Consider the following 27,665-nt stretch of genomic DNA (forward strand, 5'->3'; position numbering starts at 1 on the left):
TTTTTTGTTTTTTGTTTTTTTTTGCTGTACGCGGGCCTCTCACTGTTGTGGCCTCTCCCGTTGTGGAGCACAGGCTCCGGACGCGCAGGCTCAGCAGCCATGGCTCACGGGCCTAGCCGCTCTGCGACATGTGGGATCTTCCCGGACCGGGGCACAAACCCACGTCCCCTGCATTGGCAGGCGGACTCTCAACCACTGTGCCACCGGGGAAGCCCCAGGTTGTTTGTTTTTTGATGTTGAGTTGTATGAGCTGTTTATATATGTTGGATATTAACCCCTTATTGGTCCTATCATTTGCAAATATTTTCTCCCATTCAGTAGGTTGTCTTTTCATTTTGTTGATGGTTTCCTTTGCTGTGCAAATGCTTTTAAGTTTAATTAGGTCCTATTCATTTATTTTTTGCTTTAATTTCCTTTGCTTTAGTAGCAGATCCAAAAAAATATTGCTTCAATTTATGCCAAAGAGTGTTCTGCCTATGTTTTCCTCTAGGAGTTTTATAGTTTTCTGGTCTTACATTTAGATCTTTAATCCATTTTGAGTTTATTTTTGTGAATGTTAGATGTTAAAGAATATTGTAATTTCATTCTTTTACATGTAGCTGTCTAGTTTCCCCAGCACTATTTATTGAGGAAACTGTCTTTCCTCCATTGTATATTCCTGCCTCCTTTGTTGTAGATTAATTTACCATAAGTATGTGGGTTTATTTCTGGGCTCTCTATTCTGTTCTATTGATGTATATGTCAGTATTCATTCTTCCAATCCAAGAGCATGGGATATCTTTCCATTTCTTTGAATCATCTTTAATTTCCTAATTCTCAGCATATAGGTCTGTCACCTCTCTGGTCAGGTTTATTTGTAAGTAAGTAGGTTTTTTTCTTTTTGATGTGATTTTTAAAAGGGGTTACTTTTTTTTTTTTTTTTTTTTTTTTTTTTACTTTCCATCTCTAATATTTCATTGTTAGTGTAAAGAAATGCAACAAATTTCTGTTTGTTAATCTTGTATCCTGCTACCTTGCTGAATTTGTTTATCAGTTCTAGTAGTTTTTATGTGGAGTCTTGTTAGGGTTTTCTATGTATAGTATCATGTCCTTGGCGTATAATGACAATTTTACTTATTCCCTTCCAATTTGGATACCTTTTATTTTTTTCTTGTCTGATGCTGTACCTAGGACTTTTAATACTATGTTGAATAGAAGTGGTGAGAATGAACATCTTTGTCTTGTTTCAGATTTTAGTGGGAAGGCTTTCAGCTTTTTTACCATTGAGCATTTTGTTGGCTGTGGGTTTGTCATAAATAGCTTTCATTATGCTGAGATATGTTCCCTCTATACCTCCTTGGTGAGAGTTTTTATCATGAATGGATGTTGAATTTTATCAAAAACTTTTTCTGTATTTATTGAGATGATCATGTGTTTTTTGTCTTTTCTTTTGTTGATGTGGTGTATCACATTGATTGATTTGTGTATGTTGAACCATCCTTGTGACCCATGGATTAATCCAACCTGATCATGGTGTATGATCCTTTTTATGTGTTGTTGGATTCAGTTTGCTAATATTTTGTTGAGAATGTTGAGGATTTTTTCATTTATGTTCATCAGTGATTTTGGCCTGTAATTTTCTTTTTTTGTGTGAAATCTTTGTCTGGTTTTGGTATCAGGGTGATGCTGGTCTCACAGAATGAGTTTGGAAGTGTTCCTTCCTCTGTAATTTTTTGGAATAGTTTCAGAAGGATAGGTGTTAACTCTTCTCTAAATGTTTGGTAGAAATCACCTGTGAAGCCCTCTGGTTCTGGACTTTTGTTTGTTGGGAGTTTTAAAATTACTAACTCAATTTCATTACTAGTAATTGGTCTGTTCATATTTTCTATTTCTTCCTGGTTCCTTGGGAGATTGTACCTTTCTATGAATTTTTCCATTTCTTCTAGGTTGTCCATTTTATTGGCATATAGTTGTTCATAGTAGTCTTTTATGATCCTCTGTATTTCTGTGGTGTTGGTTGTAACTTCTTTTTCATTTCTGATTTTAATGATTTGGGCCCTCTTCCTTTTTTTCTTGATCAGTCTGGCTAAAGGTTTATCAATTTTGTTTCTTTCCAAATAACCAGCTCTTAGTTTCACTGATTGTTTCTTTTGTTCTTTTAGTCTTTATTTCAATTATTTCTGCTCTGATCTTTATGATTTCTTTCCTTCTAAACTTTGGGGCTTGTTTGTTCTTTTATCTTTAGTTCCTTTAGGTGTAAGGTAGGTTGCTTATTTGAGATTTTTCTTGTTTCCTGAGGTAAGCTTATATTGCTATAAACTTCCCTCTTAGAACTGCTTTCGCTGCATCCCATAGGTTTTGTATCATTGTATTTTCGTTTTCATTTGTCTCTAGCTATTTTTTATGTCCTCTGATTTCTTCAGTGATCCACTGGTTGTTTAGGAGCATATTGTTTAGCCTCCATGTGTTTATGGGGTTTTATGCAGTTTTTTTTTTTTTTTTTTTGTAGTTGATTTCTAGTCTCATAGCATTGTGGTAGGAAAAGATGCTTGATATTTCAATTTTCTTAAATTTACTGAGGGTTGTTTTGTGGCCCAGTATGTGATTTATCCTGGAGAATGTTTACTGTACAATTGAAAAGAATGTGTATTCTGCTGCTTTTGGATGGAATACTCAAGTAAGTTCATCTGGCCTGATGTCATTGAGTAATTAAGGCCAGTGTTTCCTTATTGATTTTCTGTCTAGATGATCTGTCCATTGATGTAAGAGGGGTGCTAAAATCCCCTATTATTATGTTATTGTCGATTTCTCCTTTTATGTTCATTAATATTTGCCTTATGTATTGAGGTGCTTCTATGGTGGGTGCATAAATATTTACAGTTGTTATATCTTCTTCTTGGATTGGTCCCTTGATCATTATGTAGTATCTTTCTTTGTCTCTTGTAACAGTCTTTATTTTAAAATCTATTTTTTTTGATATGAATATTGCTACTCTGGCTTTCTTTTGAGTTCCATTTGCATGGAATACCTTTTTTCATACCCTCACTTTTAATCTATATGTGTCTCTAGATCTGAAGTGAGTCTCTGGTAGGCAGCATATATATGGGTCTTGTTTTTGTATCCATTCAACCACTTTATGTCTTTTGGTTGGACCATTTAGTCCATTTACATGTAAGGTAATTATCAATGTGTATATTCTTATTGCCATTTTCTTAATTGTTTTGGATTTGTTTTTATAGATTTTTTCCCCCTTCTTCTTTTATTCTCTTCTCTTGTGATTTGATGACTATCTTTAGTGTTATGTTTGGATTCCTTTTTCTTTTTTGTGTGTATATCTATTAATAGATTTTTGGTTTGCAGTTTCCAGGTGTTTTAATTTCAAATGCATTTTAGATACCCTGCATTTGTACTCTCCCTCCCTCAAGAGTACTGTTTTTGATACCATATTTTACATCTAACTGTTCTGTGTATCCCTTAGCTGCTTATCGTGACTATAGATGATTTTACTACTTTTGTCTTTTAACCTCCATACTAGCTTTGTGTGTGGATGATTTCCTGCCTTTACTGTATGTTTGCCTTTATTAGTGAGCTTTTTCATTTTGTAATTTTATTGTTTCTAGTTGTGGCCTTTTCTTTTTTGCCTATAGAAGCTCCTGTAACATTTGTTGTAAAGCTGGTTTGGTGGTGCTAAACTCTTTCAGCTTTTGCTTGTCTGAAAAGTGTTTGATCTCTCCATGTAATCTGAACAAGAGCTTTGCTGGGTAGAGTATTCTTGGTTGTTGTTTTTTTCTTTTCATACTTTTAAACATATTGTGCTACTTCCATCTGGCCTGTGGAGTTTCTGCTGAAAAATCAGCCGATAGCCTTATGGGAATTCCTTTGTATGTTATTTGTTGCTTTTTGCTTGCTGCTTTTTATATTCTCTCTTTATCTTTAATTTTTGTCATTTTAATTACTATGTGTCTTGGTGTGTTCTTCTTTGGGTTAGTCCTGTATGGAACTCTCTGTGCTTTCTGAACTTGGGTGACTGTTTCCTTTCCCAGATTAGTGAAATTTTCAGCTATTATGTTTTCAAATGTGTTCTCAGCCCCTTTCTCTCTCTTCCTTCTGGAACCTCTATAATGAGACTATTAGTGTGCTTGTTGTTGTCCCAGAGCTCTCTTAAACTGTCCTCATTTCTTTTCATTCTTTCTTCTTTTTCTGTTCAGCAGCAGTGATTTCCACTACTCTGTCTTCCAGCTGACTGATCCATTTCTCTGTAACATTTAGTCTACTATTGATTCCTTTTAGTGTATTTTTCACTTCAGTTATTGTATCTTCATCTCTGTTTGGTTGTTCTTTATATTTTCTAACTCTTTGTTAAAAACTTTCTAACTTCTCACTCTGTATATCCATTCTTCTCCCAAGTTCTTTGATCATCTTCATGATCATTACTCTGAACTCTTTCCTGGATAGATTGCCTCTCTGCACTTCACTTAGCTTTTCTGGTGTTTTATCTTGTTCCTTCATCTAGAACATGTTCCTCTGCTGTCTCATTTGCTATTTGTATTTTTATGTATGTTGTAGGTTAGTTACATTTCTTGACCTTCGAGAAATGACTTTCTGTAGATGTCCCTTGCATCTCAGAATCGCACTCCCCTCTCATAACCCAAGCTATATGCTCTGTGAGTTCCTCATAAGAGGACTGTGTGGGTCCTTCTGTTGTGGTCAGTTGTCTGTGTGGGTGGTCTGGTAGGCTTTGTTGTCCTCTAGCCCTTTTGGTTGCCAGGCCCTGCCTTGTGCACATGCTGTTGGTTGCTGGCTGGTGGGGCCAGGTCACAAGGTGGCTGACTGCAGACTCCCAGGCAGCTCCAGAGCTAGTGCTGGCTCACTGGTGGGTGGAATCAGGGTCCAGATGACTCCAGGGCTGTTTTCCACCCACCAGTGGTTGAAACCAGGTTCTAGAGTTAGTGCTGGATGACTTGCAGGCAGAGACAGGTCCTGGAATCTGGCTGCAGGCCCCATGGATCCCAGGACTGGTCTCAGATCACTGGTAGGGTGGGGAGCTTGTTCCTGACACAGTTGGGTATGGGATCTGGGGTTTCCAGAAACTTGTGTTGGCTTCTTAGTGGGCCAACTAGGAGCCCAGCTGGTCCCAGTGTAGGGTCTGGCCTGCTGGGGGCAGGCTGGGTCTGCAGGTGGTGGGATTGTGGTTTTCTTGCATCTGGTGTCTGCCCCCTGGTGGGTGAGGCTGGTCTGGAGGCTAGTGCAGTCTTCCTGGAGAGCAGTGTTGGTGCCTGCCCCCTGGTGAGTGGAGCTGGGCGTTGGTCCTCTGGTGGGCAGGGCCAAGTCTAGAGGCATGTCTAGAGGTGCCTGTGGGCTCAGGAAGTCTTAGGTGGCCTGTCTGCTTATGGCTAGGGCTGTGTCTCTGTCCAGTTAGTTGTTTGGCTTGAGGCATCCCAGCACTAGCACCTAAAGGCTACTGGGTGGGGCCAGGTCTTATCACTAATGAGCTAGAGGGAGGATACCCTGATGGCACCCACCCACATCAGTATTCCCATGGTATAACATTCCTAAATATGGCTGCCGCCCATGTCTATGTCCCCAAGATGACCCACAGCCACTCTTGCCTCTCCAGGAAACTTTCCAAGACCAGCATGGAGATCTGGCCCAGGCTCCTATCAAATTACTGCTTTTGCCTTGGGTCCCAGTGTGCGTGAGATTTTATGTGCATCTTTTAAGAGTAAAGTTTGTATTTACCCCAGTCCTTTGGGACTTCCAAATTTAAGGCTTGCTGTCCTTCAAAGCCAAATGCTCCAGTGGCTCATCTTCCCAGTGCATGACCCTTGGACTGGGAAGCCTGATGTGGGGCTCAGAACTCTCACTCCTGTGGGAGAACCGTTACAATACAATTTTTCTCCAGTTTGTGGGTTACCCGCCCTGGGGATGAGGGACTTGATTATATCGAGGGTTTGCCCCTCCTACCCATCTTGTTGTGGTTCCTTCTTTATGTCTTTAGTTTAGGAAGATCTTTTCTGGTAGGTTCTTGTCATGTTCATTAATAGTTGTTCTGCAGATAGTTGTGATTTTGGTGTGCTCATGAGAGGAAATGAGCTTGGGGTCTTCCTACTCTGGCATCTTGGCCAGTCTCCTGCATATTCTTTCTTAATCATTGCCCCTCTGGCACCTGGCACAGAGTATTTCATGCAGCAGGTCTTATGTCACAACTGTATCTAAAGAAATATTTTTGGGTTATTATTGCCTCTTACAATTCAGAAACTTTGTGTTTTTCTTCTTTTGATGTTCTACTTTGTAATTATGTAACCTGGGACAGGTTACTTAATCTCTCTGTCTCTCAGAGATAATGATATTTACTTGATAAGGCTATGGTAAAAATTAAATGAATTAACATGGATAAAAGGCTATGGAGGGACCTGGCACATAGCAAATGTTCAATAAATATAAACTTTTATTAATATTGTTTTTTCCTTGCTCTAGAAGGATTCCTCTGCAGGTGCCTAGCTCTTCAGACGTGCACATCACTTTTGACTCACATACTTCTGGAAATGATTCACACAATCGTGATTGTTTTTCTATAGTTTATCTTGTTTCTGGCCAGTCTCCCTTCTGACCCCCCTCCTTCTTAGCATAAAATTCTTCTTTCTTCTGATTTTAATTTTTGAAATAGATTTTTCCTGTTGTTATAGCCCTCGTTTATTAAGACATGAACTTCTAGAGGAAATTTCTCCTTTCTCAATGCCAGTTTATCTTTTTTACACTTGAATACCCAGCAACTCAGGAGATGGCTTTCCAGAGACAACCCTGAGTGCCGAATTGTATATTTGGAGGCAGGATAGATAGCACAATCAAAAAACTGCTGTCTCACAATTAAATAAGTATCCAAAAGTCAGAATATGTTCCTTCTTCATCCAGCCTCTGTTACCTTTCTCTTGGCCATCTAGGACATGTGGGATAAAGACTGAATAGGCTTGGATGAAGAGCCATTATTATGCCAATTATGGTATTCGCTAAACATTTTCAGATATGAGTTCTCTCTCTCTCTTTGGCATTTATTTACCACAGTATGCAATCAGTTATATTCATTTCCTTATACTACTTAAACTGCTTTTTTTTTTTTTCCATCAGTCCCATCACAATTCCTCACAAACATCCCCAGATTCAGTTCTCCTGGTATAGAGGTAGTGTCTGTGTCTTTGCTTAGTCTATCTCCCCCTCCACGCCCCCACGCTGGTTCATATTTCTCTTCCTTTTTTCTTTTATTCAACAAATAAATATTGTGTGCTTATTACGTGCCATGCACTATTTTAGGACAAAGTCCCTACCATCATGGAGTTTACTTACTAGGTGTGAAGAGTTAGACAATAAGTATATAAATAAGATTATAGGTGTTATGCCAAATGGGAAGAAGTACTATGGAAAAAAATAAAGCAGGCTAGGAGTATTGGGAGTTCTGGTAAATGTTATTTAACATAAAGTGTCTGTGAAGGACTCATGCCTAAGGTGACATTTGAGCAGAGTCCTGGAGGAAGTGAGGGAGGCAGCCATATGGCTACCTGATGGAATTGAGATTCAGGCAGGCTGAGTTAGGAGGATAGCTAGCATGTTTGAAGAATAGCAGGGAGATTAATGTGGCTGGGACATATTAGCAGCAGGAGGGTGGTGGGAGAGGAGGTCAGAGAACCGGAGGAGCAGATCACACAGATCACACAGGATTACACAGAAACTGTAAAGTTTAGATTTTACTCTGAGGGGAAGGAAAGTCAGAGGCAGATTTTGAAGAGTATTGAGATAATTGGACTTAATTTTTTCCCCAAGATTCTTTGCTTCATTGCCTAAAGAGCATCTACAAATAAGTAAGAAAACAGTGACCAACAAACTAGTAGAAAAATGGGTAAAGGACGAAGACAGGTAGATGACAAAAGAGTAAACACAAATGACTTTTAAAAAATATTTTTACTTCACCTATTATATCCAAAATATTATTATTTCAACAGGGAATCAATATAAAAATTTAATGAGATATTTAACTTTTTTTGGTATTGTTTGAAATTCAGAATGCATTTTACACTTATAGCATTTCTTTTTGTTTCTTTGTTTTGTTTTTATTTTTATTGGGCTATAGGGGATGGGTTGGGAAATATCTCTGCAAGTTATGCCTCAATAAGGAAATGTCCATTCTAATTTTCCTGGGATAGCTTTCAGAGCTTTTTCTTTTTCTTAGAGCCACTACTCTTGCTGGCAACAACCTCTTCAGGTTCACTGCTGAGTGGCTCCTCCTTGAAAGAGAATTTCCTCTTTTTCTTGGAGACACTCTTGTTTCCTGACTCTTCAGGGTCACTAACTGGTCCTTCTTTGGGGAAAGATTTCTTCCTCTTGGGAAGAGTTCCACTGCCAGCTGTCTCTTCAAGATCACTACTAACCAGCTCCTCCTTGGAAAAAGATTTCTTTTTCTTGGATTTGGAGAAGGAGACAGATGGATCTTCCATTCCAGTCTCCTGAGGAGCCTCCTGGGTACATCATGTTTCAATTTGTATTAGCCACATTGTAGGTGCTCAGTAGTCACATGTGTGTAGTAGCTACCATATTTATTAATCAACACCAGTCTAGATTATAAGTCTCATGAAGGCAGGAACCTTGTCTATTTTGTTCAGTTCTTTGCACAGAGCCTGGCACATATTATGTATTCAAGATAGTTGAGCAGACTAATAAAGTGCCAATATGAAATTAAAGGTAATTTATAAAATGTATATTCTTTTCATATATAGTGTATTTCTAAAAGATTCCTATGACTTTTTAGATTTTTCTAAAAAAGATCATGCTATGCTAAAACTCTTCAAAAGAAAAATTTTTGGAGCTTTGGTACTTATTGGTCTGCTTTCAATCTGAAGAAATTGTAATCACTTTATGCTCTATGTGTGAGATCTCACTTCTACCAGCCTACATTCATTTTTTTAAAAAAAATGTGGTAAGAGCACCTGACACGAGATCTACTCTCTTAAGTTTTTAAATGCACAATACAATAGAGTTACTATAGGGACAATGTCGTACAGCATATCTCTAGAACGTATTCATCTTGCATAACTGAGATTTTATGCCCACTGATCAGCAACTCTCCATTTCCTCCTTCTTCCCAGCCCCTGGTGAACACCATTCTACCTTCTGATTCTATGAGTTTCACTATTTTAGATACCTCATATAAGTAGAATCATGCAGTATTAGTCCTTCTGTGACTGACTTAATTTATTTAGCATAATATCCTCCAATTTGTCCATGTTGTCACATATTGCCCAATTTCCTTATTTTTTTAAGTATGAATTATATGCTGTTGAATATATATACCACATTTTCTTATCCATTCATCCATTGATGGACATTTAGGTTGTTACATCTTGGCTTTGATGAATAGTGCTGCAATGAACATTGGAATGCTAATGTCTCTTTGAGATCCTGATTTCAATTCTTTTGGATAAATACCCAGAGAGGGATTGCTGAATCATACAGTAGTTCTATTTTTACTTTCTTAAGGAATCTCCATACTGTTTTCTATAGTGACTGCACTATTTTACATCCCTACCAACAGTGTATGAGGGTACCAATTTCTCCACATTCTCACCAACACTTGTCTTTTGGTTTTTTTGATAATAGCCATCCTAACAGGTATGAGGTGATACCTCATTCCAGTTTTGATTTGCATTTCCTTGATGACTAGTGATGTTGAGCGTCTTTTCATATATCTATAAATTATTTGTGGGCTTCCCTGGTAGCGCAGTGGTTGAGAGTATGCCTGCCGATGCAGGGGACACGGGTTCGTGTCCTGGTCCGGGAAGATCCCACATGCTGCAGACCGGTTAGGCCTGTGAGCCATGGCCGCTGAGCCTGTGCGTCCGGAGCCTGTGCTCCGCAATGGGAGAGGCCACAACAGTGATAGGCCCGCGTACTGCAAAAAAAAAAAAATATTTCTATGTTTTCTTCAGATAAATGTCTCTTGAAGTCTTTAGTCCATTTAAAAATTCTGTTATTAATTTTTTGCTATTGTTTTAGAAATTCCTTATATATTTTGGAAACTAACCCCATATCTGATATATGGTTTGCAAATATTTTCTCCCATTCTGTAGGTTGCTTTTCACTTTGTTGATTATTCCCTATACTTTTCAAAGCTTTGTAGTTTGATGTATCCATTTTTGTTTTCGTTATCTGTGTGTTTGGTGTCATGAAATCATTGCCAAGACCAATGTCGTGAAGATTTATCCCTATATTTTCTTCTTGAATTTTACAACTTCAGGTACTACATTTAAGTCTTTAATCTATTTTGTGTTGATTTTTTTGTATGGTGTAAGATAAAGGTCCAATTTCATTTTTCTGCATGTGGATATCCAATTTTTCCACAGAAGTTTTCTTTCTTTTTTTTGCACAGTTGCCTTTTACTTATTTTAAAAATAAATATAAATAAATAAATAAAAATATGATATAAATATCATATGATATAACTTATATGTGGAATCTAAAAAAATGATACAAATGAACTTATTTACAAAAGAGAAATAGACTCACAGACATAGAAAACAAACTTATGGTTACCAAAGGGGAAAGTGGGGGGAGAGGGATAAATTAGGAGTTTGGAATTAACAGATACACACTACTACATATAAAATAGATAAACAACAAGGACCTACTGTATAGCACAGGGAACTATATTCAATATCTTGCAATAACCTATAATGGAAAAGAATCTGAAAAGGAATATATATATATATCTGAATCACTTTGCTGTCCACCTGAAACTAACACAGCATTACAACATTGTAAATCAAGTATACCTCAATTAAAAAATAATTCTCAACAAACTAGGAACAGAAGGAAAGTATAATAAAGGCCATTATGAACAGCCCAAAGCTAACATCGTATCCAACAGTGAAAAATTGAAAGCTTTTTCACTAAGATCAGGAATAAGGTAAGCATACTCACTCTCACAACTTCTGTTCAGCACAGTACTTGAATTCCTAGCCAGAAATTAGGCAAGACAAAGAAATAAAAGGCATCTAAATCAGTAAGAAATAAGTAAAATTATCCCTGTTTGCAGAAGCATGATCTTATATATAGAAAATCCTAAATACTCCACAAAACAACTGTTAGAAGTAATAAACAGATTCAGTAAAGTTAGAGTATACAAAATCAACATACAAAAATCAGCTGTTTCTATACACCAATAACAAACTATCTGAAAAAAAATTCAGAAAATAATCCCATTTATAATAGCACCAAATAGAATAAAATAGTTCTTAAGAATACAGTAAGAGGTAAAAGAGATGCACACTGAAAACTACAAAATATTGATGAAAGAAATTTAAAAAGATACCAAAACCAGAAAGATATCCCATATTCATGGTTAGGAACATTTAATATGTTAAAATGACTTAGGTTTTTAATAGGCTCCCTGTGGCTGCTTTGTTGAGAGGAGAACAAGGGTGAGAAGCAAAGAGCCCAGTAGGACACTATTTCTATAATATTCATGACATATGACAATTTTATAACAGTGTAAATGATGAGAAATGTTTAGATTCTGGATATATTTTGAGTGTAAAGTTAACCAAAATTGCTGATGATTGAATGTATAGTGTGTAAAAAATTGGAGTCAAGAATGACTGAAACAGCAAACAAACAAACAAACAAAAAACTACCGAACTGTTTTCCAAAGTGACTGTCTCATTTTGCATGTGTGTCAGCAACGTATGAGCGATTCAGTTTCTCTGCATCCTTGCCAACATTGGGTGTTGTCACTCTTTTTTATGTTAGCCATTCTCATAAGTGGGTAGTGGTATATCACTGTGACTTTAATTTGCATTTCTCTAAAAATACCCTTACAACAACAACAAAAAGACAAAACAAAAAAGAATGATTGAAATGGAATTAGATAGTGATGATGGTTGCACAACCTTGTGAATATGCTAACAACCTTTGAATTGTATACTTTAAAAGAGTGAATTTATGGTGGTGAATTATATCTCAATTAAAAAATAATGATTACTGAACTGCCTTTGTCTTGAGCAACTGGAAGAATGCATTGGCAGTTACCAACATAGGAAGGATGGGGTCAAGGGAGTCAAGGGAGTTGTGGAGTGGAGGAAGAGAACAGAAGTTGTAGATATATTAAGTTTGAGATGCCCTTTAGACAACAACATATAAATGTTTAATATGTGGTTGGATATATGAATCTGAAATTACAGGGAAAGTTTCAATTTGGAGGTAGAAATTGGACATTGTCAGAATGTAGAAGGTATTTAAAGCCACAAGACAGGATGAAGTCCCCTAGAAAGATTATGTAAATGGAAAAGAGAAAGACTTACGCAGGAGCACTCCAATATTTAGAGGTCAAAGAGATGTGAAAAATCAGCCAAAGAGGCTGAAAAAGAGGAGTCGGTGAGGTAGGGAGAGAATTCGATGTCCGAAAAAACGAGTAAAGAACATGCCTTATGAAGCAGAAGTGATAAATTCAGTTAAATCCTGCTGATGGGTTCAGTAAAATAAGAATTGAGAATTGGCCATCAGACTTACAAATTGGTGATCATGACAAGAATTATTTTGACTGTCTTGGGGAGCAAAAACCCACATGGAGTTTTATGGGTGAGTGGGAGGAGAGGAATGGGGTTAATGGGGACAGAAATGTGAGAGGGAGAGGAAGGAGAATATGGTCAAGAGAGGTTTTATCTTTTCTTTTAAAGTGGGAGAAACAAGGCAGATTTATAGGCTGATGGGAAGGAACTATGGAGAGAGTGAAAATTGATAATGCAGGGGAGAGGAAAGAGAATGGTTGTAATGATATACTTGAATGCAAATGAAGAGGATGGGGTTCAGTGACAAGTAAAGGATTGTCCTTATATAGGAGTCCAGACAATTTATACCTTGTTTAACAGGAGGAGTGTGAATGTATGCAAGTAGGCTGGTAGATGTGGTTGGGAGTGTGTAGTTTCCTTCTTACTGATTCTACTGCCTTAGAGAAATAGAAACCAAAGCCATTGACCAAGAGTTAAGATGGAGGAGGAGATACTTGAGCTTTGTAAAAGGGGAGAGTATTAAATACCTGTCTAGAAAAGTAAGAGAAGGAAAGGATAAGGGAAGTATAGTTTACCTTCTAGGCAGTGCCAAAGGCCCACGTGAGAGATTACTGGTCATGAAATTTAAAGTGAGATATGTCAGCACAGTTGTGTGTGTGTTTTTTTCCCACCAACAGCACAAGTACAGGTGTGGAGTAAGCAAAGTTGGATTAATCAGAATTGGAGATGTTTTTCAGAAGAATAGACTGGGAAAACATGTAAGGAGTTGTGGGTGTATACAAAAAAGTGTTGCAATAATGAGCCACGGGCTTCCCTGGTGGGGCAGTAGTTGAGAGTCCGCCTGCCGATGCAGCAGACGCGGGTTCGTGCCCCGGTCCGGGAAGATCCCACATGCCGCGGCGCGGCTAGGCCCGTGAGCTGTGGCCGCTGAGCCTGCGCCTCCGGAGCCTGTGCTCCACAACGGGAGAGGCCACAACAGTGAGAGACCCGCGTACCGCAAAAAAAATAAAAATAATAATGAGCCATGACCTTTAAGCCCAGTAAATAAGGAAGGACCTGAGCAGAGGAAGGACAGTGAGTCATGGTGGGCATACCAACTCTGCTTCATCCCTAGACGTCTAAATCCAGCAGCACAAATGGCCTAGTAAAAACTCAAGGCTCGGGCTTCCCTGGTGGCGCAGTGGTTAAGAATCTGCCTGCCAGTGCAGGGGAAATGGTTTCCAGCCTTGGTCCGGGAAGATCCCACATGTCACGGAGCAGCTAAGCCTGCGAGCCACAACTACTGAGCCTGCGTGCCTCAACTACTGAAGCTCATGAGCCTAGAGACCGTGCTCCACAACAAGAGAAGCCACTGCAATGAGAAGCCTGTGCACTGCAACAAAGAGTAGCTCCCGCTCGCTGCAACTAGAGAAAGCCTGTGCACAGCAACAAAGACCCAACACAGCCAAAAAAAAAAAACACCACAAAACCTCAAGGCTCACTGAAATATTCTTCATGTGAATTCAAATGATGACATTCGAAGTTGTGAATAAAAATCCCTTTACACATTTTCTTAGAAGGAACAACAATTGAATGTGTGTTATCATTGCTCAGAGACAAGAAAAGAGCAGTAGTCTGTTCATGACTGAATGTGTCAGTGTTTAAAAATACTCCAAGAGTCAATATTTAATTAACAAATTGCCATTCTCATTTCATAGATGGCACGATATGAGAGTGTTAGCTATAGAATAAAGAATTAATGAATCCCTGTCAGGAAAACATGGGGATTAAATCTATATGTATCTCACATGATCATTAAAACTGTGGACAGAGGAAATTAAAAAGATTGAAGAGCAGTCACTGGAAATATCCTTGGGTCAGAATATCTAAAGGAAGCAGCTTATGTAGAATGCAGACTTCCCTTCTGTGGTCTAAATCTTGAGTACAATAAAATGGTTTATACACAGTAGGCATAAAACAAATATTTGTTCAATGAATTGATTGACAAATAAATGATGACAAGGAGTCATTTCTCCAACATGACATTTGTATGTAATAAAATCTGTCCCATTTTGCCTGCCCCATGTAGGTTCAGTTTCTGGTTGGTAATTAGTGATGGTAGAATGGCTGTTCAGAATGAAGAGGCTTCTGGTTGTTCATGCACCACCATTTCCACCCAGGTGATGCTTGCAGCTCATTAGACTGTTGATATCCTTTTACACCCCATGCCTTTGCAAATGCGATTCTCTCACTCTGAAAACTGCTTGTTACCAATCCCCTTGACCCCCACAACCTCTCGCTCACCTCTAGCTTGTCTACCAGGAAATTCCTTATTTCTTTCCAGCAGCAATTCAAGCATCACCTACCTCCTCTGGGCAGCCTTTTCAACTCTGCCTTAGTCTGTTTTGGCCCCAAGTTTTGCACCTCTCCAGATTCACTGGGACTCACCTACTTTAAAGGCCTCAGTCACTTGCTTAGAGGAGAACCCTCCTCTACCATCACCGCAACTCCTAACATGCCATCTTTCTCAGCCTTTGCCAGGTGAGGACTGGCTCTGGCATGGCTCCATCACACCCACCGTGATGGCACTGCAAAGACCCTGGTTTCAGAGCCTGACCCACTGCGCCCCCTGAGTTTCAGCTACCCCAACCACTTCAGAGTCATATGAAGCACCTTGCGGTGGGGCCTGGGTTCTGACGCTCCGGCCCTGGGGTGAGGTCATATAATCCAGAAATGCAAGGCAGGGGATTCCTTTTACAGTATGAACTTCAACCAGTGAGAGACAGGCTTATTCCTATCTCTTCCTCCCCGTGCCCTAAACGCATTCAGACTATTCTAAAGCACAGACGTGTCCATACAGCTCTCTGGAGAAGTCTAGTGTGACCAAAATTTTAGCTGTGTTTCTTAAAACCTTTGTTTTCCCTTCTTCTCTCCTTGTTCCTCAATGAAATGCTAACACAGGAGCTCTGGCCTAGGTTCTGATTTCTACGGAAGGTTCTGTCCTCTAACAACCAGGGTGGCAACGAGGGTGTACCTCTATCCTAACTTTTAATAACCTGTGTTGTAATTATTAGTTTACTTTTAGAGAGATCTTAAGGGAAAAGACTCTCTCTCAGTAGCCTCATTACTTAGCACCCTGTTTGGAACATGATGGGTGATTTAATAAATAACTGTTAATTAATTAATGGCTTAATATTAAGCTATTACATAACACATTTAAAATGAGAAGATTCCTTAGACATTTTTGTTTTAACCCCTTACTATATGGAGGGACAAACCCATGGCCAAGAGAAACCAAGGGACTTTTCCAAAGTTATGCAGCTATTGAGTGGCATGACTAGACCAGCACATTGGTTTCCTGATCTCAACACTAGTCTCTTATTTGAAAACGATTGCTTCCATTTCTGTGAGAGGAAACTACACCAGAACCAATCTGACAAACTTGTGTTTCTCCAGGCAATTAAAATATAAAATAGGCTAACACTAACAATAGGAAAGAGTGTTTCTTTGGCTCTGACCCCACCCTCCTGTAAAAGTTCCTGCTGCCTTTTTTTCTAGATGTCGCCAGGTGGGGTCTTACATGTGATTGCAAACACAGTTCTGCTAGCTCCCATGTGACATCTGTCATTTCATTCCCTTTCTATTTTAATTTCTAGCATGAGATCCATAGCCAGGGCTTGCCAGGTGGGCATCTGTAGTCTTGGCACACCTGCAGAGCCTCAGGTGTCTCCTCCTTTCTTCTGTAGGATTCTTGTATGCCGGTCAGCTCATTGTTAAGAGCCGCTGTGTGGTGTCCATATTTCCATATTTACCTGAAATGGAGAGAATCCCCTGCACCTCGTCACCATGTTCTGGATCTCGGAGGACAGGCATTTCTTCCTAAGTCTCCAGTAAAGCAGAATTATCTCTTTATTTAGTCTCAATCACAACTCAGTGTCTCAGATATGATTCTCTAAGATTGGCGAAAGGCACCTGGACGAGTTAACCAAGCAAGAGTCATAATTGTGGAAGAGGGAGGAGGTAAGGTAGAAAGGAGGCTCACCAAGCCCCAGACTATCACGACACGCTCCACAAGTGCCCAGTGTCCTGGTGCAAGGGTCAGCCCATGGCCTGATTTTGTTTGATCAGTAAGCTAAGAATGATTTTAATACTTTTAAAAGGTTTTAAACTCAAAACACAAAGGAGAATCTGCTACACAGACCCATGTGACACAGAAAGCCTAAAATATTTGCTGCCTATCCCTTTATAGAGTTTGTGTACTCTTGTCCTAGAAGGAAAACAAAATGCAACAATTAGAAATGGGAAATATAGCAATGCACAATATGAACTATGTAACTGTGAACTATAAATCAGTTCCATTTGTTCTGCAACCTTATTAAAATCTTGTATTTTTCATGATGATGGGAATCAAAAGCATAGAGAAATGAGTCTCATCTGGCGATGATTTGTCACTGCCACAGCAGACGATGGCTCTGCTTCCAGCCATCATGACCTTGGGCTGCCTCTGGTCTTAGTGCCTGACTTGCCATTGGAGGGAGACGGCATCCTCTCACACCCTGTCCCATTATTCTTCCACCTAAAGGGAGCACTTTACATGGGTCTTCCCTTAGGACGAGGAGCCCCTTCCTCCCAGAGTAGAGGTCTTCAGGCTTATCTGGATAGGCTCTTGGGATTCTTGAAACACAGTCTTCAGTTCTGCCAAGAGGAGTGAATCTGAAGAAAAACAGTTTAGATTCAAACTGAGGCTCCTGATACACATGAAAATAGATTTGATTTCTATTTAATTTTATCTCAATTTGGTTTTGAATAGACCACAAGTATAAATATTTGCTTCCTCTTTGCTGCAAATTTCCTTTAAGACCTGACCTAAGTGTAAAATTTAATAAAAATTTCTTGGAAATGGTAGGATGATTATTTTTCATTTATATTTTCTTTGCCTTTGAAATTTAAATTTTTGTGCCCTTTCTGGGTGGTTGTTTGCTAGCTCATCATTGGTAGATAAAAGTTCCATATGACAAGAAATATCCTAGGGTGCTAAAACACAAGAAAAATAAAAACCTTGCCATGTGCCATGTGCTACTGGTTTATTTATTAATTTGTGCTTTATCACTCCATTTCTTTTTTTTTCACATCTTTATTGGAGTATAGTTGCTTTACAATGTTGTGTTAGTTACTGCTGTATAACAAAGTGAATCAGCTATATGTATTTCTGTTTTCCAAGTGTCAATTAAAAACAGCAACAAAGTAATGTCTTCTTTAGGCTTAGGAGAAAAAGAGCCTTCAACATTAATTCAATAAACACTTCTTAGATTAGTCATGTTAGATTAAAACAATAAGGATTGTGACACCAGTGTTACACATGTGGTTAACTTTATCCATGTGTCTATTTTCCCTTTGCTTTTTTATTAGTGGAATGAGAAGAGGAGTTTCCATAAAAAGTGGCACCAGACTGTTGTCAGTCAACTCCTGTCACCTTTGTGGTGTGGTCTCTGAATAACCAATTTCTATTCTGAGCCTCGGTTTCCTTTCTTGTAAAATAGAGCATCAATTTGTCATTTACCTATCCCTTGTAGAAGACATTTGAAGAGAGAATGAGATAATGTCCATAGAATGTTTTATGTTTCGTGGAAGAGAGGTCCTTTGTAGCATTTTAAGGACAATTTTTCTGGAAAAACATGAGGATTCACCTGAGATGGTACTGGAACTGCCACTGAGAACACAGACTGGGAAAATGAATCTGCCTGGGTGGATGATGGTCAGAAACAACCCAGAGCCTTGTATTATTTGTTTTTCGGCTCAAACATCTCTTTAGTTGTTCTTCAACCATGATCCTATTTTACTTTATTTATTTATTTGTGTTTTTGTTTTTTGGGGGCTGCATATGTGACATGCAGGATCTTAGTTCCCCAACCAGGGATTGAACCTGTGCCCCCTGCAGTGGAAGTCTGCAGTCTTAATCACTGGACCACCAGGGAAGTTCCCCATTATCCCATTTTAAGTCCTATGTGAAAGAGGAGATTTGATTTGATAGAACTTTGATACCACATATTTGGAATAAATAATCTCACAACAGTACCTGTATCTTCCTTTCAGCTTTTAAGACATCTACCTTTAAGTTTTTTCCATTTTGTCCTGTTATGGAGCTACTCTTATTTAAGCACAATAGAACCTAAATAAATTAGACAAAAAGGAATTAAATTGGGTGTTTTCAAAAACAAGCAAGCAAACAAAAACTATAGTAGACATTTTCTTAGAGGACTCTCTATAAACTAATGCTTGTGTTCATAATTCATAGTCACTGTTCTCTACTATGCTGACATACATCTCTCTTGAGTTGAGTTGTATATTTATCAAGATCCTGTTGTGTTTACACTCAAACCGGATTAGGCTAGTTGTGTTTGTTGTTGCAATGATCTAATTTGATCACATTTTGCCATACTTATTAAAATATGAATTTGAAAGAAAATTATTTTCTCAATAAGAACTAAGAATATTCAGGAAAGGAATTTTAAAAAGAACCTCAAAAATAATTACCCTTGGATTAGATCTGAGCAGTTAGGAAAATCTGGGATAATTTTGCACTTGAATTGTTTGAAAAACATCTTCAGGTTCTTGCTCCATTAAGAAAACCCCTAAAACTGGAGATTGTAGAGTGAAATATAGGTATGTTTTAAGAAATAAAAATAGGGCTTCCCTGGTGGCGCAGTGGTTGGGAGTCCACCTGCCGATGCGGGGCACGCGAGTTTGTGCCCCGGTCCGGGAGGATCCCACATGCCGTGGAGCGGCTGGGCCAGTGAGCCGTGGCCGCTGAGCCTCCGCGTCCGGAGCCTGTGCTCTGCAACGGGAGAGGCCACAACAGCGAGAGGCCCGTGTACCGCAAAAAAAAAAAAAAAAAAAAAAAAAAAAGAAAGAAAAATAATATGGAACTCTAATCGATAGAACCATGATTAAAGGAATTACCAAAAAAAGAAATAAGAAAAGATACAAATCACTAGATATAAACATGGTAATGTGGTTGGATCTTAAAAACATTATGCTGGAAAAAAGGCAAGAAATTGAATAAGAACTATAACACAGTACCATATGTATAAGTTTAAATTCATATACATGAAACAAAAATACACATTTCTAGGAAGTCAAATGAAAACATATGCATTAAACCTACAAGGTATCACTGCCTTTGAAGAAAAAGATGGTAAAGAGATGGGAGTGGGAGAAGGATAGAAGAGAATAAATATACATATTAAAAATATACAAGAGAAGACCCTTGTCTTGGAAAACAACGTTGACGTGTCATGAACTGAGGAGTATGATTAACTCATCCCTCTTTAACAGATGGTCCTATCCCTCACTCTCTCAAATATCATGAACCTAGCAAACAAGAGAGGTGATGACAGCATTCAAGGGAAGACAAGAGAAGTTTACAACTGGGACAGTAATGGATCAGTGTAGTAATTGTCTTAGCAGACATTGGTGCTTGCAGTGAGAGAAACTAAGAAGAAGCAAGCTGAATCTTGCTATAGAAGTTCAACAGACTCAGCAGGTATGTCTGGAGGCAAGAGTGCAAATACAGTTGGAAATGGGATTGACTGAAATTCTGCTCAAGGAACAGCTAATACCTTGGGTTCCTTCCTCCAGCCCAAGCAGTCAGGCAGCTTCCCCTCCCTCACTGTCAAGGAAGCTGAGAAGTTTACTTTCTAGAGTGGAGAATGATCACAGTTGGTTGGAGTAGGAGGAATCCCATCTGAAAACTGGTGAATAAAGAAAACTAGTCTATATTGAACAGTGCATCTCTTCAGCTCCTCTTTCCCTCTTGCGTCCCAGAACCCCAGCAACTAAGTTTATACCTGCACCTACCTCCCCAGTTAGGACATTGGGAAATCTGACACACCAAGAGAAAAGACCTCACAACAGCGAGAGGCCCGTGTACCGCAAAAAAAAAAAAAAAAAAAAAAAAAAAAGAAAGAAAAATAATATGGAACTCTAATCGATAGAACCATGATTAAAGGAATTACCAAAAAAAGAAATAAGAAAAGATACAAATCACTAGATATAAACATGGTAATGTGGTTGGATCTTAAAAACATTATGCTGGAAAAAAGGCAAGAAATTGAATAAGAACTATAACACAGTACCATATGTATAAGTTTAAATTCATATACATGAAACAAAAATACACATTTCTAGGAAGTCAAATGAAAACATATGCATTAAACCTACAAGGTATCACTGCCTTTGAAGAAAAAGATGGTAAAGAGATGGGAGTGGGAGAAGGATAGAAGAGAATAAATATACATATTAAAAATATACAAGAGAAGACCCTTGTCTTGGAAAACAACGTTGACGTGTCATGAACTGAGGAGTATGATTAACTCATCCCTCTTTAACAGATGGTCCTATCCCTCACTCTCTCAAATATCATGAACCTAGCAAACAAGAGAGGTGATGACAGCATTCAAGGGAAGACAAGAGAAGTTTACAACTGGGACAGTAATGGATCAGTGTAGTAATTGTCTTAGCAGACATTGGTGCTTGCAGTGAGAGAAACTAAGAAGAAGCAAGCTGAATCTTGCTATAGAAGTTCAACAGACTCAGCAGGTATGTCTGGAGGCAAGAGTGCAAATACAGTTGGAAATGGGATTGACTGAAATTCTGCTCAAGGAACAGCTAATACCTTGGGTTCCTTCCTCCAGCCCAAGCAGTCAGGCAGCTTCCCCTCCCTCACTGTCAAGGAAGCTGAGAAGTTTACTTTCTAGAGTGGAGAATGATCACAGTTGGTTGGAGTAGGAGGAATCCCATCTGAAAACTGGTGAATAAAGAAAACTAGTCTATATTGAACAGTGCATCTCTTCAGCTCCTCTTTCCCTCTTGCGTCCCAGAACCCCAGCAACTAAGTTTATACCTGCACCTACCTCCCCAGTTAGGACATTGGGAAATCTGACACACCAAGAGAAAAGACCTCTGTATAGTGACAACTGGGGATCTTTAAATGAAATGGCTCAAGATCCTTCCCTTCCACCTACAGTGAGCAAGCCAGCTTGATTCAGCAACACAGAGCTTTCAGTCAACTTCTTGGCAACTCATTCTTTTGAGTGCACTGGCAGTCAAGGAGAACCAGAAACCAGAAATCAGTTTTGAATAGTAATTTTGCATTATAAAAATGGATTCTGGATTATTTGCTGTTTTAAATTATCCATGCCTTTGTCCTCTTTCCCCTGTTTAAGATTTTGCCTGTGATCCTTAAATAAACAAAGACCTATGTAAATCCTCACCACATTCCCTAACTGCCTATAACAATGTGAGGCTTCCAGTCACACTGAAAGGGGAGAAAATTGCTTGTGGTTCAGACATGTATTGACTGGGATCTAGGTCGAAGTACTCTGTCATCTGCTGTTTTGAATGTGCATGCATGTGTGCATGTGTATGCTCGTGTGTACCTATGTACTTATGCATGCACTCATGCTCCACTGCAAACCAGTGAGTGCTTCTCAAGCTTTTTGAGAGGAAATGGGCCAGACTGCTGGTGCACTTTGACTTTTCTTCCTGAGAAATCAGGAATTTGGCAAAGCAGTCAAAACCCTAGAAGAGATGCCCTATCTGCTAAACTCAGAGCCATCTATGTGACAGTCCAGTAGAAGTCTACCAGTTTTGTCATCAGTGAACATCTTGGTTGATAAAGCCTATATACAATCTCTAGAGAGCATCTCTAGCTTTACTCTAGGAAAAGAGAGAAATGCATGGGGAAGGACTTTCTTATCAGTAGCTTTGGATTTCCCATTAATCTTCCTTTGTGCCCGTGATGCCCTTATGCACTGTTATCTTTAAGAGTGTAAGCTGGAGGTACTATTGCAGGATGATCAGATTGTTCAAATTTCCCTCCCTTAGCCTCCTATGGAAAGTACAAATGTTCCTGTTGCAGACTAAGACAAAAACACTTCTGAGTTTCTTAGGAAATGTGTTAACCATGTATTTTATTTTCTGTATTCTGATGCTTTGACATTTGGGGTCTTGCTGACCCTGGAGGGACCGTTCCTTTCAGGGCTAGCCAATTCCAAGACATAGTAAACAACTCATCCATTAGGATACCTTTCAAATGTAAACCAATCAATCCAGAGCTAGCTATGCCTAGTCACCTCCTTTATCAGGTCCTCACACCCTGGGCTACTATCCACCAGCCTAATCAGCCCAGGGACAGGTTTCCAGACAACCAGGGACAGCCCCTATGCCCCAGAACCCACTGAAATTATTTAACCTAGCCAGTCCTAAGCCTGCTTACTGTGTCTCTCTCATTTCTTCCCATGGAAACCTAATAAAGACTCTGGTCCATGTTTTCCCCTACTCCCTCTGTCTCCTAACTGACCCTGGTGCTTCTCCCTGTGGGCCTCCATGACGTGGCATGCCCCATCTCCATGGAACTATGAGTAACAAACTATCATTTCAGTGGCAATCATCTCCTGATTTGTTGGCCTTACCATACCTAAACAATGATAAAACCAATTAAAACAGGGAAAGCATGCTATACTGAGTAGCAAATCATAAGAGGCCGTCCCTTGAGATGTAATTCTTCCATGAGACTTTCCCTGACCTCATCAACTTACAATGAACTTATCCTCCTATGAACATCCAGCATTATTGCCTACGACTCTCATTTGACATTTAAACATGTTCCTTCCTGATACAATATGTCTGTTGTTTAAATTTCTTGTGTATATCTTCTTCTTCCAACTGAAATATAAATTTCCTCAGGGTATAATTCTCAGTATCTTCAACAATAACTGAGGAGTTAATGAATGAATGAACAGATGTAACTTATTAAGTTTGATCCAAAACTCACAAAGATCTTACTTTTTTTTCCTTTCTGATCTTTCTCTTTGCAGATAACTTTGTATGACTGTGATGAGCCCCAAATTGCAAAACTGCTTAGCGTTTTCTTCAGACAAGTAAATTTCTAAGCCTAATAAATACCTAATAATTTCCCTGAATTTATAATCAGATAGAATTTTCTTGAGCATCCATAACTTGTTTGCTATCTGTAGGAAGAGGAAAGTGATATTGGGTGCTAGTTAAGAGCACTGTTTCGGATTCAGACAGACCTAGTTTAAATACTAGCTATACTACTTATTAGTTGTGTCTTTGGGCAAGTTACTTGACCTTTTCAATCCTCGGTTTCTTCACCTGTAAAATGGGGATAACAATACGTACCTTAGAGGGATTTTATAAGGATTACATACGTATAGTTGTTAGCATAGTACTGGCATATGGTAGAGGCCAAATAAATAGTGTGACTGTACATGTTGCTTTGCCTGGGATACTCTGTTTACTCCTATTGCTCTAGCATAATTATGAACAGCACCCTCATTTTACCCAGAGTTTCAAGTTTGGACAATAAATTGGTCTATCAATGAATGTACTTTTAAACTTTTAATACCGATTACTACTTAAATATATGTGAGATGAATATATATTTATGATTGAATATACATTTATGTTGGGGCTGTGCAGTAATCCTTTCCAATAAAGTCCACCCCATCCCTTTGTCTCCATTGCTGAGAAGTAGATTATGGTTTAGTGGCCAAGAGCACAGACCTAGGAGCCAAACAGCCTGGTCTTGAATCCCAGCCATTCATGTTCTAATGTGTAACTTTAGACAATCCATTTACTTAGCATGTATCAGTTTTCTCATCAGTAATACGGGAACAATATAAGCAGTACTTTTATCATATGGTGTCATGAAGCCAAAAGTCTATAACTGTATATATGTAAAAATGCTTACAACAGTGTCTAGCACATAGCAAACCCTCTGTGAGCAGGTATTATTGTTGCTGTCTCTATGTCAGTGGCAACTAAGCTGAAACCAGCTTGTTTCTGTTTTCTGTGAATTGCTATTGGTGTAGAAGGCAGCCCTGATACTGCCCTCAGTTCAGCTAGCAAGTCTGCATGATTTTCTTAGATGATAAACTCCTTAGATGATAAAGATAGAGGAACTTTGTACAATATCATTTGTGATTCTTCAGGATACAAGTGTGTTTTTTTTTTAATTTTTATTTATTTTATTTTTGGCTGTGTTGGGTCTTCGTTTCTGTGCGAGGGCTTTCTCTAGTTGCGGCGAGCGGCGGCCACTCTTCATCGCAGTGCGCGGGTCTCTCACTGTCGAAGCCTCTCTTGTTGCGGAGCACAAGCTCCAGACGCGCAGGCTCAGTAGTTGTGGCGCACGGGCTTAGTTGCTCCGCGGCATGTGGGATCCTCCCAGACCAGGGCTCAAACCCGTGTCCCTGCATTGGCAGGCAGATTCTCAACCACTGTGCCACCAGGGAAGCCCACAAGTGTGTTTTGATAATGTTATGGACTGAGTTATGCCCCCCCACCCCCCTGCCAAATTCATATGTTGAAGCTCTAACCCCTGTGACTATAGTAGGAGATAGCGCCCTTAAGGAGGTAACTAAACTGAATGAGGTCATAAAGGTGGGACCTAATTTGATAGAACTGGTGTCATTTATAGAAAGAGGAAGAGACACCAGAGATCTCTCTCTCTCTCTGTGCATGCACAGAGAAGAGACCTGTGAGGACAAAATGAGAAGGTGACTGCCTATAAGCCAAGAAGAGAGGTCTCACCAGATACCAACCCCGACAGCACCTCAGTCTTGGACTTCTAGCTTCCAGAAATTTGAGAAAATAAATTTATGTTATTTAAGCCATCCAATCTGTGGTATTTTGTTATTGCAGCCTATGCAGACTAATACAGGTGAAAGAGTGTGGTCAAAAGATTAAATGTGGAAAGAAAAATTGTGTATAATTTGGGAATTGGTCTGAGAGCATTGGAGGAGCCCTCTATTTAGGGGAGAATTACTAAGTCAAAGGATGCTAAATGAAAAGTTGGTATTGTAAATGTATGAATCTGTTTAAGGATGATACAAAAAGTGAGGACTGTGGTCAAAGTAGACAGTGCATGTCCTGTTTAAAGTCACTGAAATTCTCATTTTCTAAAGCCCCCATACAGGTTAAATGGAACACATCAGTAAGGCACTGGTCCTTTGGCCCTGCTCCAGTGAATGTCTTTGGAAGTACAGGTGAGTCGGATTGTCCTCTGGAGAGCACTGAGGTGGGGTTTCATGGGTGAGTAGAATCTACACAAGCAGAGCAATAGGGTTCTAGAGAGGAAGAATGATACAGAACAGGATACCTACAGAACTGACTGCTAGGATTGTTATGTGACACAGGTACATCAGTTTTTTTAGGGTCCTTTTAAGGTAGTCAATTTTGTTAGGGTAGAGGCACCATATAAAGAAGACTGGAAAATAAGAATGGAAAAATTCATATTGTGTTTGGCTACAAATCCTGGAGTAATACATGTGGAATCAAGTGATTCATTTGAGCAACAGAAAGCTACCATTAAAGTAATATTTCCAAATGAATCTCAAGTACTGGTTAGAATGCTTTGGAGGAAGAAGGAATTAGAATGAGTTCCTGTGACTGCACACACTCAAGTAGAAGCTGGTTTGCCACTTAATCAGAGGTGGTATATTGCAAGTAAGCAAATCACCTGGGGACCTTGTTAAGGCAGAGTGATTCAGAGGGTCTGAGATGAGGTCTGAGGTTCTACATTTTGAACAAACGGATGCTGCTGATGCTGCTGGTTCCTAAGTATGCTGTTAGTTGCAAGGAAATAGATGACCTCTAAATTCACTTACAACCTGTAGATCCTTGATTTTACTACCTAGCATGCTGAGAAACCGGCTAAAAATTTGCATTTAATATTAGCTTGAGTCATTCTGCTTGTCTCTATGCGTGAAATTATGCATTTCAGAATGCCAGGTCAAACCATGCAAAGAAAGGATTAAACACAGCTCCTTGCCTTGCAGTTACCTCACCACACACTGTGAGTTAACAGGAGCAAGGAGAAAATAAGCAAAATATTCCAAAAAGATTGGAACTAGACTTGAGTTTAGGGATGATGAAAGAAAGATATAAAAGAAAGAAATGTGGGACTTAATCATAGATTAGTTTTGTTTTATTTAAGAATATGGTTTGGCTATGTGGAATCTAAAACAAAAGTCAAACATAAAAACAGAGAGTAGAAAAGTGGTTGCCAGGGGTGGAGGGTGGGGGAAATAGGGAGAGGTTGGTAAACAGGTACAAACTTTTAGCTATAAGATGAATAAGTTCTGATGATCTGATGTATAACATGATGACTATAGTTGATGATACTATGTTGCACAACTGAAATTTGCTAAGAGAGTAGAACTTAAAAGTTCACACCAAAAAAAAAAAAAAAGATGAATATGTGAGGTGATGTGTTTATTAACTAGATGGGGAGAATTCTTTCACAATGTATACCTATATCAAATCACCACAAGGTACACTTTAATCTTACAATTTTGTATGTCAATTATACCTCAATAAAGTTGAAATGAAAAAACATATCATTTGGTCTTACCAATCAATATTATACTTAATCCTACCACATCATCATATAATTCCCATGAAACTGCATGTGAACAAAATACTTCATCAAATCGTTTTTTCCTAGTGGCTCCTTTTAGACCTTGAGGTCATATAGAAAATACTTCATCAGCCGCATGTTAAAAATATTTAAGAATCACAGACTTTCATTTTAAGGAGTTTCTTGCATGGATGCCTTTTAACTTTTAGTTCTTTGACATAATCACTTTTATAAAGTTAGTTAAAAATTATTATTTTAATATTCATTTTAATCACTCATCAAAAGCACTTACAGGTTGTTTTATCTGTTGGAAAGGGGTGAGGATGACCTTATGGAGGAACTGAGATGAAGGCTTATGGTGAACAGAATTATTCTTAGCATGAAATGTTAGGAATGGGTAATTATAAAATAGAACATGGTGTGTTATTGGATTGGAAGAATCAATATTGTGAAAATGACTGTACTAACCAAAGCAATCTACAGATTCAGTGCAATCCCTATCAAATTACCAATGGCATTTTTTACGGAACTAGAACAAAAAAATCTTAAAATTTGTATGGAGACACAAAAGACCCCGAATAGCCAAAGCAGTCTTGAGGGAAAAAAACGGAGCTGGAGGAATCAGACTCCCTGACTTCAGACTATACTACAAAGCTACAGTAATCAAGACAATATGGTACTGGCACAAAAACAGAAACATAGATCAATGGAACAAG

The 27,665-nt window shown here is 38.8% G+C and overlaps 1 protein-coding gene across 1 annotated transcript in view; it reads left to right on the forward strand.

The window, feature by feature from the left end:
• The window catches only part of MORC1 (MORC family CW-type zinc finger 1), a 314,151-nt gene that overhangs the window by 32,807 nt on the left and 253,679 nt on the right, over window positions 1-27,665 (forward strand). The window contains exon 2 of the mRNA XM_055085704.1: window positions 25,496-25,576. The gene's annotated coding sequence lies outside the window, so the exon portion shown is untranslated. The remainder of the gene's footprint in view (window positions 1-25,495; window positions 25,577-27,665) is intronic.

This window comes from Physeter macrocephalus, chromosome 1 (genome assembly GCF_002837175.3).
Source record: "Physeter macrocephalus isolate SW-GA chromosome 1, ASM283717v5, whole genome shotgun sequence".
NCBI classification, from domain to species: Eukaryota; Metazoa; Chordata; class Mammalia; order Artiodactyla; family Physeteridae; genus Physeter; species Physeter macrocephalus.